The sequence below is a fragment of the Aegilops tauschii genome, chromosome 1 (genome assembly GCF_002575655.3).
Source record: "Aegilops tauschii subsp. strangulata cultivar AL8/78 chromosome 1, Aet v6.0, whole genome shotgun sequence".
In the NCBI taxonomy this organism is placed as follows: Eukaryota; Viridiplantae; Streptophyta; class Magnoliopsida; order Poales; family Poaceae; genus Aegilops; species Aegilops tauschii.
The window spans coordinates 135,786,755-135,798,955 of NC_053035.3; positions in this window are offsets into that span (position 1 = coordinate 135,786,755).

Genomic DNA, 12,201 nt, shown 5'->3' on the forward strand with positions numbered 1-12,201 from the left:
AACAGGCGAATTGTGTTTCAGGATGGGTTCCTGTTTAAAGAATACTTCATCTATTTCCCTTCTTTCATTCATAAACATATCATTTTCATGGTCTAGCAAATATTGTTCTAAAGGATCACTTGGAGGTACGGCAATAGAAGCAAGACCAATAATTTCATCCTTACTAGGCGATTCCTCTTCACGGTGTTGTCTACTAAATTTAGAGAAATTAAACTCATGAGACATATCACCCAAACCAACAGTAACAACATCCTTTTCACAGTCTATCTTAGCATTAACAGTGTTCAAGAAGGGTCTACCAAATATAATGGGACAAAAGCTATCTTGTGGGGAACCAAGAACAAGAAAATCAGCAGGATATTTAGTTTTCCCACACAAGACTTCAACATCTCTAACAATTCCCATTGGTGAAATAGTATCTCTATTGGCAAGTTTAATTGTGACATCAATATCTTCTAACTCAGTAGGTGCAATATCATGCTTAATTTCCTTGTATAAGTCAATAGGTATGGCACTAGCACTAGCACCCATATCACATAAGCCATGATAACAATGATCTCCTATTTTAACAGAAATAACAGGCATGCCTACCACAGGTCTATGTTTATCTTTAGCACAAGGTTTGGCAACTCTAGCAGTTTCCTCACAGAAATAAATAACATGCCCATCGATATTATCAGACAGGAGATCTTTAACAATAGCAATATTAGGTTCAACTTTAATTTTCTCAGGAGGTGTATAAGTTCTAATATTGCTTTTACGAACCACAGTTGAAGCTTTAGCATGATCCTTTATTCTAACAGGGAAAGGTGGTTTCTCAACATAAGAAGTAGGAACAACATGATCATTATAAGTGATAGTCTTTTCTTCAACTTTAGTAGGTGCAGCTACTTTTACTTCTGTGGGAGGATGATATTTAAACCACCTCTCCTTGGGGAGATCAACAAAAGTAGCAAAAGATTCACAGAAGGAAGCTACTATCTCAGAGTCAAGTCCATATTTAGTGCTAAACTTACGGAAAACATCGGTATCCATAAAAGATTTAACACAATCAAACTTAGGTGTCATACCTGACTCCTTACCTTCGTCGAGATCCCAATCTTCAGAGTTGCGTTTAATTCTATCCAATAAATACCATTTGAATTCAATAGTCTTCATCATAAAAGAGCCAGCACAAGAAGTATCGAGCATGGTGCGATTATTATCAGAAAGCCGAGCATAAAAATTTTGAATAATTATTTCTCTTGAGAGCTCATGATTGGGGCATGAATATAACATTGATTTAAGCCTACCCCAAGCTTGAGCGATGCTTTCACCTTCGCGAGGCCAAAAATTATATATATAATTGCGATCACGATGAACAAGATGCATAGGATAAAATTTCTGATGAAATTCCAATTTCAATCGTTTGTAGTTCCATGATCCCGTATCATCACATAGCCTATACCATGTGGATGCATCTCCCTTCAAAGATAAAGGGAAGACCTTCCTCTTAATAACATCACCAGGTATACCTGCAAGCTTAAATAATCCACAAACTTCATCCACATATATTAGGTGCTCATCAGGATGCTTTGTTCCATCTCCTGCAAAAGGATTAGCTAGCAGTTTTTCTAACATACCCGAAGGAATCTCAAAGTGAATATTTTCATTTTAATTTTCAGTAAATTCAGTAGGTTGAGGAGCAACTCTTTGCTCTACTGGTCGGGGTGAAGATACCCCGAACAAGCCCCTCAGAGGATTACTTTCCATAGTAACAAGTGACAGTAAATTTCAGCACACTATATAAATTTTTCCTTACCAAATTCCACCTACCAAAGGCGCTTCACTCCCCGGCAACGGCGCCAGAAAAGAGTCTTGATGACCCACAAGTATAGGGGATCTATCGTAGTCCTTTCGATAAGTAAGAGTGTCGAACCCAACGAGGAGCAGAAGGAAATGATAAGCGGTTTTCAGCAAGGTATTCTCTGCAAGTACTGAAATAATAGATAACAGATAGTTTTGTGATAAGATAATTTGTAACGAGCAACAAGTAACAAAAGTAAATAAAGTGCAGCAAGGTGGCCCAATCCTTTTTGTAGCAAAGGACAAGCCAGAACAAACTCTTATATAGAGAAAAGCGCTCCCGAGGACACATGGGAATTATCGTCAAGCTAGTTTTCATCACCTTCATATGATTCGCGTTCGGTACTTTGATAATTTGATATGTGGGTGGACCGGTGCTTGGGTGCTATTCTTACTTGAACAAGCATCCCACTTATGATTAACCTCTATTGCAAGCATCCGCAACTACAACAGAAGTATTAAGGTAAACCTAACCATAGCATGAAACATATGGATCCAAATCAGCCCCTTACGAAGCAACGCATAAACTAGGGTTTAAGCTTCTGTCACTCTAGCAACCCATCATCTACTTATTACTTCCCAATGCCTTCCTCTAGGCCCAAATAATGGTGAAGTGTTATGTAGTCGACGTTCACTTAACACCACTAGAGGATAGACAACATACATCTCATCAAAATATCGAACGAATACCAAATTCACATGACTACTAATAGCAAGACTTCTCCCATGTCCTCAGGAACAAATGTAACTACCCACAAAGCATGTTCATGTTCATAATCAGAGAGGTATTAATATGCATAAAGGATCTGAACATATGATCTTCCACCAAATAAACCAACTAGCATCAACTACAAGGAGTAATCAACACTACTAGCAACCTACAGGTACCAATCCCGGACTTGGAGACAAGAATTGGATACAAGAGATGAACTAGGGTTTTGAGAGGAGATGGTGCCGGTGAAGATGTTGATGGAGATTGCCCTATCCCGATGAGAGGAGCGTTGGTGATGACGATGGCGTTGATTTCCCCCTCTCGGAGGGAAGTGTCCCCGGCAGAACAGCTCTGCCGGAGCCCTAGATTGGTTCCGCCAAGGTTCCGCCTCATGGCGGCGGAGTCTCGTCCCGAAAGGTTGCTTATGATTTTTCTTCGGACGAAAGACTTCATATAGCAGAAGATGGCCACCGGAGAGCCAACAGGGGCCCCACGAGGCAGGGGGCGCGCCCAAGGGGGTAGGGCGCGCCCCCCACCCTCGTGGACAGGTGGTGGCCCCCCTGATGTATTTCTTCCGCTCACTATTTTTTATTATTTCCAAAAATGACTTTCGTGGAGTTTCAGGACTTTTGGAGTTGTGTAGAATAGGTCTCTAATATTTGCTCCTTTTCCAGCCCAGAATTCCAGCTGCCGGCATTCTCCCTCCTTATGTAAACCTTGTAAAATAAGGGAGAATAGGCATAAGTATTGTGACATAACGTGTAATAACAGCCCATAATGCAATAAATATCGATATAAAAGCATTATGCAAAATGGACGTATCAGACATCCAGCACGTGCCGTGTTTGGCACTCCTTCGTCGTAAGAGTTGAAACTCTAGCATTCATCAGAAAAAATCAACAGTGATACTATACCATGCGGTTTCCTTGCTCCTCGATATCAGAAAGAATACTTCCGTTCGCCAACATGTGGGACGTCGACCATCCTGGTCCGCTTGCCATGCATGCAGAACTCCAAGGGAGAGTCACCCGGTCGTCGCGCCGCAGTAATAATGACTAATGAGCCGTCAAATCACAGGCCCAAACTTTCCCACTGTGAAGTTGCTCGGACGAAGGAACCATCATGACTTCGTTGAATTCCGCTTCTTGAAGAAAACTACTGTACCAGCAGTACTGCTAGCTACAGTAGTTACTCCAGCAGAGGCCTCCTTTCGTTCATAGGATAGGAATTTTATAGGAATATGAAAATCATAGGAAGTGAGATGACATGCATCTCAATTCCTATAGAGAAAGAGATGCCATTTGATGCATAGGATAGGAATTTGCCATTGGGTCTAGGCTAATGTACTGGTAATTTTCTCTAAAAACTATAGTAGTAAATAGTAGTACCGGTACATGCTCGTACTCAGACATAGACACACACACACACACACTAACTACTACTAGTTCTACTACTTCTCACATGCTGGCCAGACACCGTCATTCTCCTTCCCGGCTTTGTCGGCGACACCCCACCGTGCTTGGATCTCCGGCGACCTCTCCGCAGCAGCGCGTGCGTCCTCTTCTTTCTTGCGGCGGCGGGCCTTTCTTTTCTTGAGTGCTTTCTGACTTCTCTGCTCCCTCTGTGCGGCTTTGTCCGCCTCTTGCTCTACCGCCCATTCGGCCATGGCAGCTTCAAATTCCGCCCATGTAGGTGTGAGGTCGCGAGCGGGGATGAACTCGGCACGGCGGGATGCCATCGCTTCCCTACCATTTTGTGTGCGGTCGTGTGCGGCGAGGAACTCGGCGCGACGGGATGCCATTGCTTCCTTACCGGTTAGTGTGCGGCGCGGTGGCATGAATGACGCTTGGTGAGAGCTCTGGGGTGGAGTGGCCGGACAACCGTATCTCTACTCTTATAAAAACCGAGTTGGTGATGATGGTGTGCCTGCCATCCTTCAATATAGACCGTCCGATCTATATCTTACGGATAGAAAGCAAACTATGACAATTTTGCAAAAAGATACCCGCACCGCTCTCCACATTTGCAGATAAGGACTTCCCTCATTCATCTTCGTCTCCCATGAGATAAATAGCTCGTATAAATGCATCTTGATGTTCCATGCAACACATTGGCCTCTTGCTAGTAGTGCATTGGTTTGTCAAGAGCTCAAGGACAGAAGACGAAGGAAACTTGGATTCCCGTCAATCCTGGTCATTTATTACCAAGTAAGATGCATTGGCGGTCATCGAACTTGTGTTGATAGCTCACTTTGATCATTATATTATACGTGATGCACACATTAGCCCACACCGTCCATAGAGGCAAGTAGCATGTACGCGTGCAGACACTCACGCTCACGCTGTCAAACCATGCTAATGCATGCACGTCGCCATCTCAATCAAAGTCCTGCTCATGGCGCAACGCAAACGGCGAGCCCATCACCTGCGTGCCCCGGCGGTGCCTGACATTACTGTTTAGACGTTTGATGGAGGCCTCCGCGAACGCCGAGCATGTATTCACCTGGCTCAACACCAACAGTCATACTCGGTACTCGGCGCCTTGCTCATGTATATCGTCCATCACAACTACAATATATGAAACATCCTAGCTAGAGAGGGTACTATGGTACGGAGTATGTACTATCGTGAGCGACCGATCATAGTGCCACTGCACACGAGTGTGTGTATGATCGATTCGTCCATTATTCATAAGTTATGCATGGTTGTGTGGTGTCTAATGGTGGTCGTCGAAGGCTAGCTGGCGACAAGACCAGTTGCATGGACGCCTGGTTGTCAATACGTGTCGCATACACTTCAAAGGCTCGTCATCCATGAGTTAAAATTTTACCACCACGCCAGCGTATGACCGCCCTGGCCTACCGAAACCCCTTCCATCGCTAGCGCGCGCTTCCCCCCTGAAACGGTCACCGTCTCTCCAGAACGTCAATTCCGCATTCACCGGACTTAACTGCAGGTGCAGTTCGTGTGTAACTGACATGCGGGCTAGATGCCCGTTGGGCCCACATGTCAGTGACCCAACGCACCTGCGGTTAAGTCAGTGAAGCAACGTCTGCATTCACACCCGACGAACCTACTCCGGCGCCAGCCATCCATCCGTCTGCCGCGGCTCATTACCATTCGCCCGGTATATTAACTTGAGCCCCAGCTCCCAGCCATAGCCAAAGACCCATACTCATTCTCCTCCTGTCCCTTCCTTCTGTCGGCACTACTCCAACCATGGCCTCCTCGCGCTCCAAATCTCTCTTGGACGTACTGTCGCAGGAGCAGACGAAGGACATCGGCAGCTCCGCTCCGGGCGCGCTCCAAAGCTCTCTTGGACGCACTGTTGCAGGAGCAGACGAAGGAGATCACCGGCTCCCCCCCGGCTGCCCTCCGCCGCCACTACCATGAAGCCGGCGCGCGTGCGCGGGCGCAGCCGGCAGCGAGCAAGAGTAGTACAGGGTAAGTCGCCGCCGCTCTGGTCCCAGGAAGGCCACCGCTCCTCCACTCAGTCGACGCCAAGCTTGGTGGGATAAACATTGGCAGCCGATTAGCCGCTTGACGGCGACGTGGAGGTGGAAATCTTCAGAACGTTGTTCTCCGGAGGAGGAGGTTATCGAGGCGGATGAGGAGGAGGCAATGGCAATGGCCGACTTTCTCGGGTTCATGGCCGGACATGGTGGTCGGGCGCTGGCGATTGTTTAGATTAGGTTTATAGTAGGTTTTAGTATGGTTTGTGCGAAATATGTAATGAATTTCGTCCAGTTTGTAGGAAAAGTTTTCGAAATGTAATGAATTTCATCCGGTTAATTTGAAATTTGCTTTGTTTGCATGAATTTCGTCCAGTTAGTTCATATAGTTGTTGAAAGGTATGCGGGCAGCATTGGATGGCATCCATCATGTCCTCGGACAGATGCCGGTGTAAATTTGTGGGCCAGCATTGGAGATTAATAGTGCTGCATTATTTGGCAGGGAACAGTTATCCCTCGATCAAAATCAGATCCGCCGTGTTTCTCACTCCACCCACGTAAGTGTGTAAACTCTTTCTTACATAAAAATGGAGCAAGTGGATGGCACTGTAGCATGTCATATCACTCAAACTAGCCCGCCTAACACGCGGGAAAGCACCGCCCTCGTCATTTTGTTCTGGATTTCTATCGATTGATCGCACGAAAATGTTTCGCTTTGCAAGTTCAAAAGAAAAGGCGGCACACTTACGACTCGTATGCGTCGCACCCCCGACAGTCCGGCTCGCACGCTGCTCACCAGAAGGGACACGCGTTGTCTTGCAATTTCACTGACATGTGGGACTGCAATTGAATAAACTGTCGATAGCCGAAATCTAATCGCTCGGCGGGCGTCGGCTGAGAAGAAAGAGACGGGGGAGGGAGAAGAGATCGCCCGCCCGCCGTGCACGGACTCCAAGAAATATATGGTGATAATGTGAGGTGGGCCATGCGGGAGTCCGGACCGCTTCCAAGCCCTCCCCCTCAGACGCCAGCTGCCGGCATTCATAGCAAGTAGTACCAGTAAAATACTGGCCTATAAGCCCGCTTATGTGGAGGAGAGAGAGGCATTGACAAAGTCAAGGAGTGGGCTCTGCAAGAGCCCGTCTCTACATGTGCTCCTAGGTATAAAAAAACTAATTCTAAAAAAAGAGGCATAAAAAACAATTGTGTCTAAAAAAAGAAAGGTAAAAAACATTTGAGAGGAAATAGATATAGAGAAAGTGTGAAAAAGTTGTAACCTCTATAGCCAACCTTATAGTCAACACAATGGTAGTATTACATGAGGAAGGAGGGAGTGGTGCACATGCCAAGTTGACTGGGCTGCCGTGTTTCACACTCCTCCGTCATAACAGTGGAGACAATAGCTTTCATCAAAAATAAACAATGAATACTCGTTGCTCATCCTCTATATCGGAAAAGAATACTTTCCATTCGCCGACATGTGGGACGTCGACCATCCTGGTCCACCTGCCATGCACAAAATTATCCTGGTCCACCCCAGTCGTAGCGAAGGCCCAACCTTTCTCGCTGTAAGTTGGTCGGACGAAGGAACCATCATGACTTCGTTGAATTCCGCTTCTTCAAGAAAACTTACTATACCCGCAATACTGCTACCACACGCAAAGACTGGACTGCAATGTACCACGTCATATCACTGAAACCCACTAGGCCAAACTAGCCCGCCTAGGATCTGTACTCCCTCCATTTCAAAGTTAGTAGTACAAAGTTGAGTCATCTATTTTTGGAACGGAGGGAGTACGTCTCTGTACTGCTAAGATTTTGTGTTGTACGTCTCTGTACTTTTGCTATGATTTTCCTACCCTATGAACCAAATGAGGTCTGAATGTATCCGTGTCGACTATTGTCTGATCGATCGCTAAGCCTACAATTTTAGGAGCTTGGGCTATTGGCCGATCGACGACGGATAAGTATAAGCGTACCACGAGCTCATCAGCCCCAACGTTTCTCTTCAGTGAGTGTTTTGCAAGTACTATAGCTGGCACAGTAGCTAGCCTACTAACACCAAGAATAATCAAACAAGCCCTGCTGATATGATAAACATTTCAAACTTACATCTAAGCATGCGATATATTACATCAAAAGCTGGTGAGGATACATCTGTTTCCATAACTCGGAGAGGGTTCGCATGATTCACTATCAAACAAAAGTAGCACGTACCGCCCACACAAGACAGTGCACTAGACCTAAGATGGTTTGATAACACGCATCGTTCTGGTAATTAACCACAGGGCAATGCAAACTACCCTGAAGGATTAGCGCGACCAACTATTTCTTGTCATCGATCTCTCGGGCAATGACCACAGCGCGGACAGCGGCATGGGAATCGATCTCTGGGGCGATGTCCACAAGATTGACCGCGACATCGGAATCGATCTCTGGAGCGCTGTCCACAGGATGGACAACAGCATCGGAATCAATCTCCGGGGCGATGTCAACAGGACGGACCGCGACATTGAAAACGATCTCTGGGGCGTTGTCCATAGGACGGGCCGCGACATCGGAATCATCAAGGACGTCCACCGGCACCTGCACAACCCTAACATATTAGCAAGCACATTGCAAATAATCAAAAACCACAAGTATGGTAAGCCATTATTTTTACCTTGTACAGCTCACCGGTGGATCCCATCCCTCCGGGGGCCATCTCCTCGTCCTCGATGGGGGCCATCACCTTGCCAGGGGAATACTACTTCTCAACGGCGACTATCTCCTCAAACCCGGCCTTGAGCCTCGCATAGGTGGCCATTAGAGTTTCTGGGGTAGGCACGGTGGGGCCCTTGCTGTTCTTCCAACTTTCTTTGAGGAGTTCGTCCGCCAACGTCGTCAACTCTTTGGCCAGTGTTTGTTTCTTCGAGTTCTTCGTCTCCACGGGTTGGCCCGCCAACATGGTCAACTCGTTGGTCGGTGCTCGCTTCCTGGAGATCGCTGTCTCCAGTGGGTTGTCCGCCAGCAACTCTTTGGCTAGTGCTCCAGGATCCATCAATGAACTGACAAACAAAAAGCAATCGAAAGGAAACCACAATCGCAATGAAAACGGGAAAAGAATAGGCTATGAGAATCGGTCGGTGCTTCGCAAAAAGAAGATTCTTGGAATGAAAATATAGAAGCATCACTGATTCGCCCACCTTTCCTTCATCACTACAGAAGAAAAATGGAAGAAGTGAGTAGCCTGGAGTGAGTTTTTTTTCAAGAAAGGGGAGAAAGGGCTTCAATGAGCGTTCCAGTGAAATGATGGTTGCTTCGTCCAGTCCAACTTTGAGGCCACTTCGAGGCCACTTTACCACTGCTGGTAAAGGTGGGCTTTGTGATATGACGGGTCATGACGGCCACACATGGGTGACCGGTGAGTCTCGACTGTAGCACCTCACTGTGATTTGGTGGATGGCACGCGGGCCCGGATGCTTTGATGTCCCGCATGTAGATAGAGCGGCTAGTCATATAGGAGTGCTCAATATTGTGAACCGCGACCAAGGCAGAGAGGAAAACGAGAGAACTACGTAATTAATGCATCAGTTTAATTAGGGTAGTTTTGTAAAGTACGAGATACGTTCGTCCAATCATAAAATGCCTTGGTTGACGAGATTTGAGATTTGAGCCAGTACTGCACGTGGTGAAATCTCTAGAAAGGCAAATACTCCTTTCCGGCTTACAGGGCTATACTAGCAAGTGCTAGTACTACAATAGTGGGCTCAAATAGCAATTTTGTCTCATGCAAGAGCCTGGCTATATGCGTGCTCCAAGGCTCTGCACCACGCCCCACCCCTACACAAAGACTGCCACGCGAGCGTTCGCAACTACCACGTTCGGGTTGCGCTTGGCTCTTCGCCTCTTCGAGAAGACGAACAATGATGTTACTACTACTTCTATAGTAGTATCGAATCCACTGCTGCATGTTCGTCCACCGCGTGCGGGAGGGATAGCCACCGCGCGCGCGGGTGAGGGAGAAGGCGTGTAGTAGTAAAATCAAGCTTCTCCTCGTTGTACGAGTTGACACGACACATCATAGCACTGGCCCCACATGGTTGCCTCTAAACTTGGCTGAAAGACCCGCAGTGTACAATACTCCATTTGCTGCAACGTCTAACATTTACCCCACCACAAATTAAAATATATATTCCTGTCTTGACGCGTGAAAACTAGAATCACCAAGATGACAGGTAGGGCCACAAGATTATTTTAATCAAAAAAAGCATGGAGCCGACCCCAACGATTTTAAGCTTACAGGCACGGTACACGCTATCCTAGACTACTCTACACATGAAACTGCCACACAAGCGTCCGGGCTGCGCTTGGCTCTTCGCCTCTTTGGGAAGTCGAACAATGATGGAGTACTACTGCAGTGGAGGAGTACTACAGTATGCTTCTGGCCATCTGACACCGACTGAACTGTTGCATGTCCACTGCGTGCGGGTGGGAGAGCGTGTAGCGAACGAAAGCTTCTCCTAGTCCTGCCAGCCACCACGCTCATGGGCGAGGGAGGGACGCAGCTTCATTGACTTACTGCTCCTGCCTTTGTGTCTATGACAGGTGGGCCCAACAGGTCGGTGGCCCACCTGTCATGCAGCCAAATGCAGGTGTGGTTAAGGCGATAGGGCGGTGTAGTAATCAAACTTCTCGGTATTGTACGAGTTGACGCAACACATCAAAGCACTGCACTCGATATATTTCAATAATTTGCGTTTAGCGATGCATTAGTTACTCCCTCCGTTCCTAAATATAATAAGTCTTTTTAGACATTTCAAATGGACTACAACATACGGATATATGTAGACATATTTTAGAGTGTAGATTCACTCATTTTGCCACGTATGTAGTCACTTGTTGCAATCTCTAAAAAGACTTATATTTGGAAACGGAGGGAGTACAACGCATGCATGCATGCCGTGACTTTCCTTTTGATACTTTCATGTGTTGATTTGATGCACCTTGCCAAATTTTGACTATAAATTTAACTAACCAAATGTGCATGCATGTCACAAAAAATTACGGGGCTGTTTGGATTGTGACTATGTTTGTCTTATGTTGCCACATTATTTTTGCATACTTGCCTAACTTGAGTTGCTCAAATTGTTAGAACCACTTTGGCTTGCCTAAGGGAATCTTGCCATACTTTTGTGTCTATGACATGTGGGGTTCACTGCTAATAAAAAAAAATCTTGTCTTAGGTGTGGCTAGAACCAAACACCCACCTAACTTGGTCAAATTTTCCTAAGGTAAGGTGTGGCAAAGTGTGGCAATATGTGGCTGGAAACCAAACAACCCCTACATCATTGAAAGCTATGTTCAAATACGAATCAAACGATATAATTTTTGTTAACATGCACTAACATTTTGTCAGTTAAATCTTTGGTCAAAATTTAGCACCAATTACAAAGGGGCCCAATAAATATTGTACTCTCACATTTTGTTTTGAGGATACTCCCACATACTCCATCCGTTCCCAAATATAAGTCTTTTTAGAGATTCTAACAAGTGACTACATACGGAGCAAAATGAACGAATTCATACTTTAAAATATTTCTACATACATCCGTATGTTGTAGTCCATTTGAAATGTCTAAAAAGACTTATATTTAGGAACGGAGGGAGTAGAAAATATAAATAATAATGCATGTTGGGGCAGCCCACGTTTCCGATAATTTTAGCCATGGGCTTGTTCACAATTTTTACGAGGGGTGGTTGTTCATTTAATGGAGGGTCTTGTACCAGACTTGAACGATACAAAGCGTGACCTGGCACACCGTAACACCACTTGGAATATGCGGGTAGCTATCTCAAAAAACAATCAACAACTAAAAAATGGCGACCTGGCACGTACACAATTTTAAACGATTGTTTTGATGGAGTGAAAAAGGAAAACTACCCCACTACGTATATATAGGCCGGAGCCTCCGCGCTTGCTTGCTAGGGTTGCTCTATTCACACACTCTCATCCTCTCCAGATCTAAACAAGATAGCGGTGGTAACACTGTCTTTCTCCCTTCAAAAAACACTGTCTTTCTATCCTCACCGCTGGTTACAGATCCGGACATATCCCCCTCCGCTGGTGAAGGGGAGGAGGGGCATCGTTTAGGCCGTCATCGACAGCAAGGGAGGAGACCCACTGCCGGCCGCACCGTTATCTCTAGCCGAG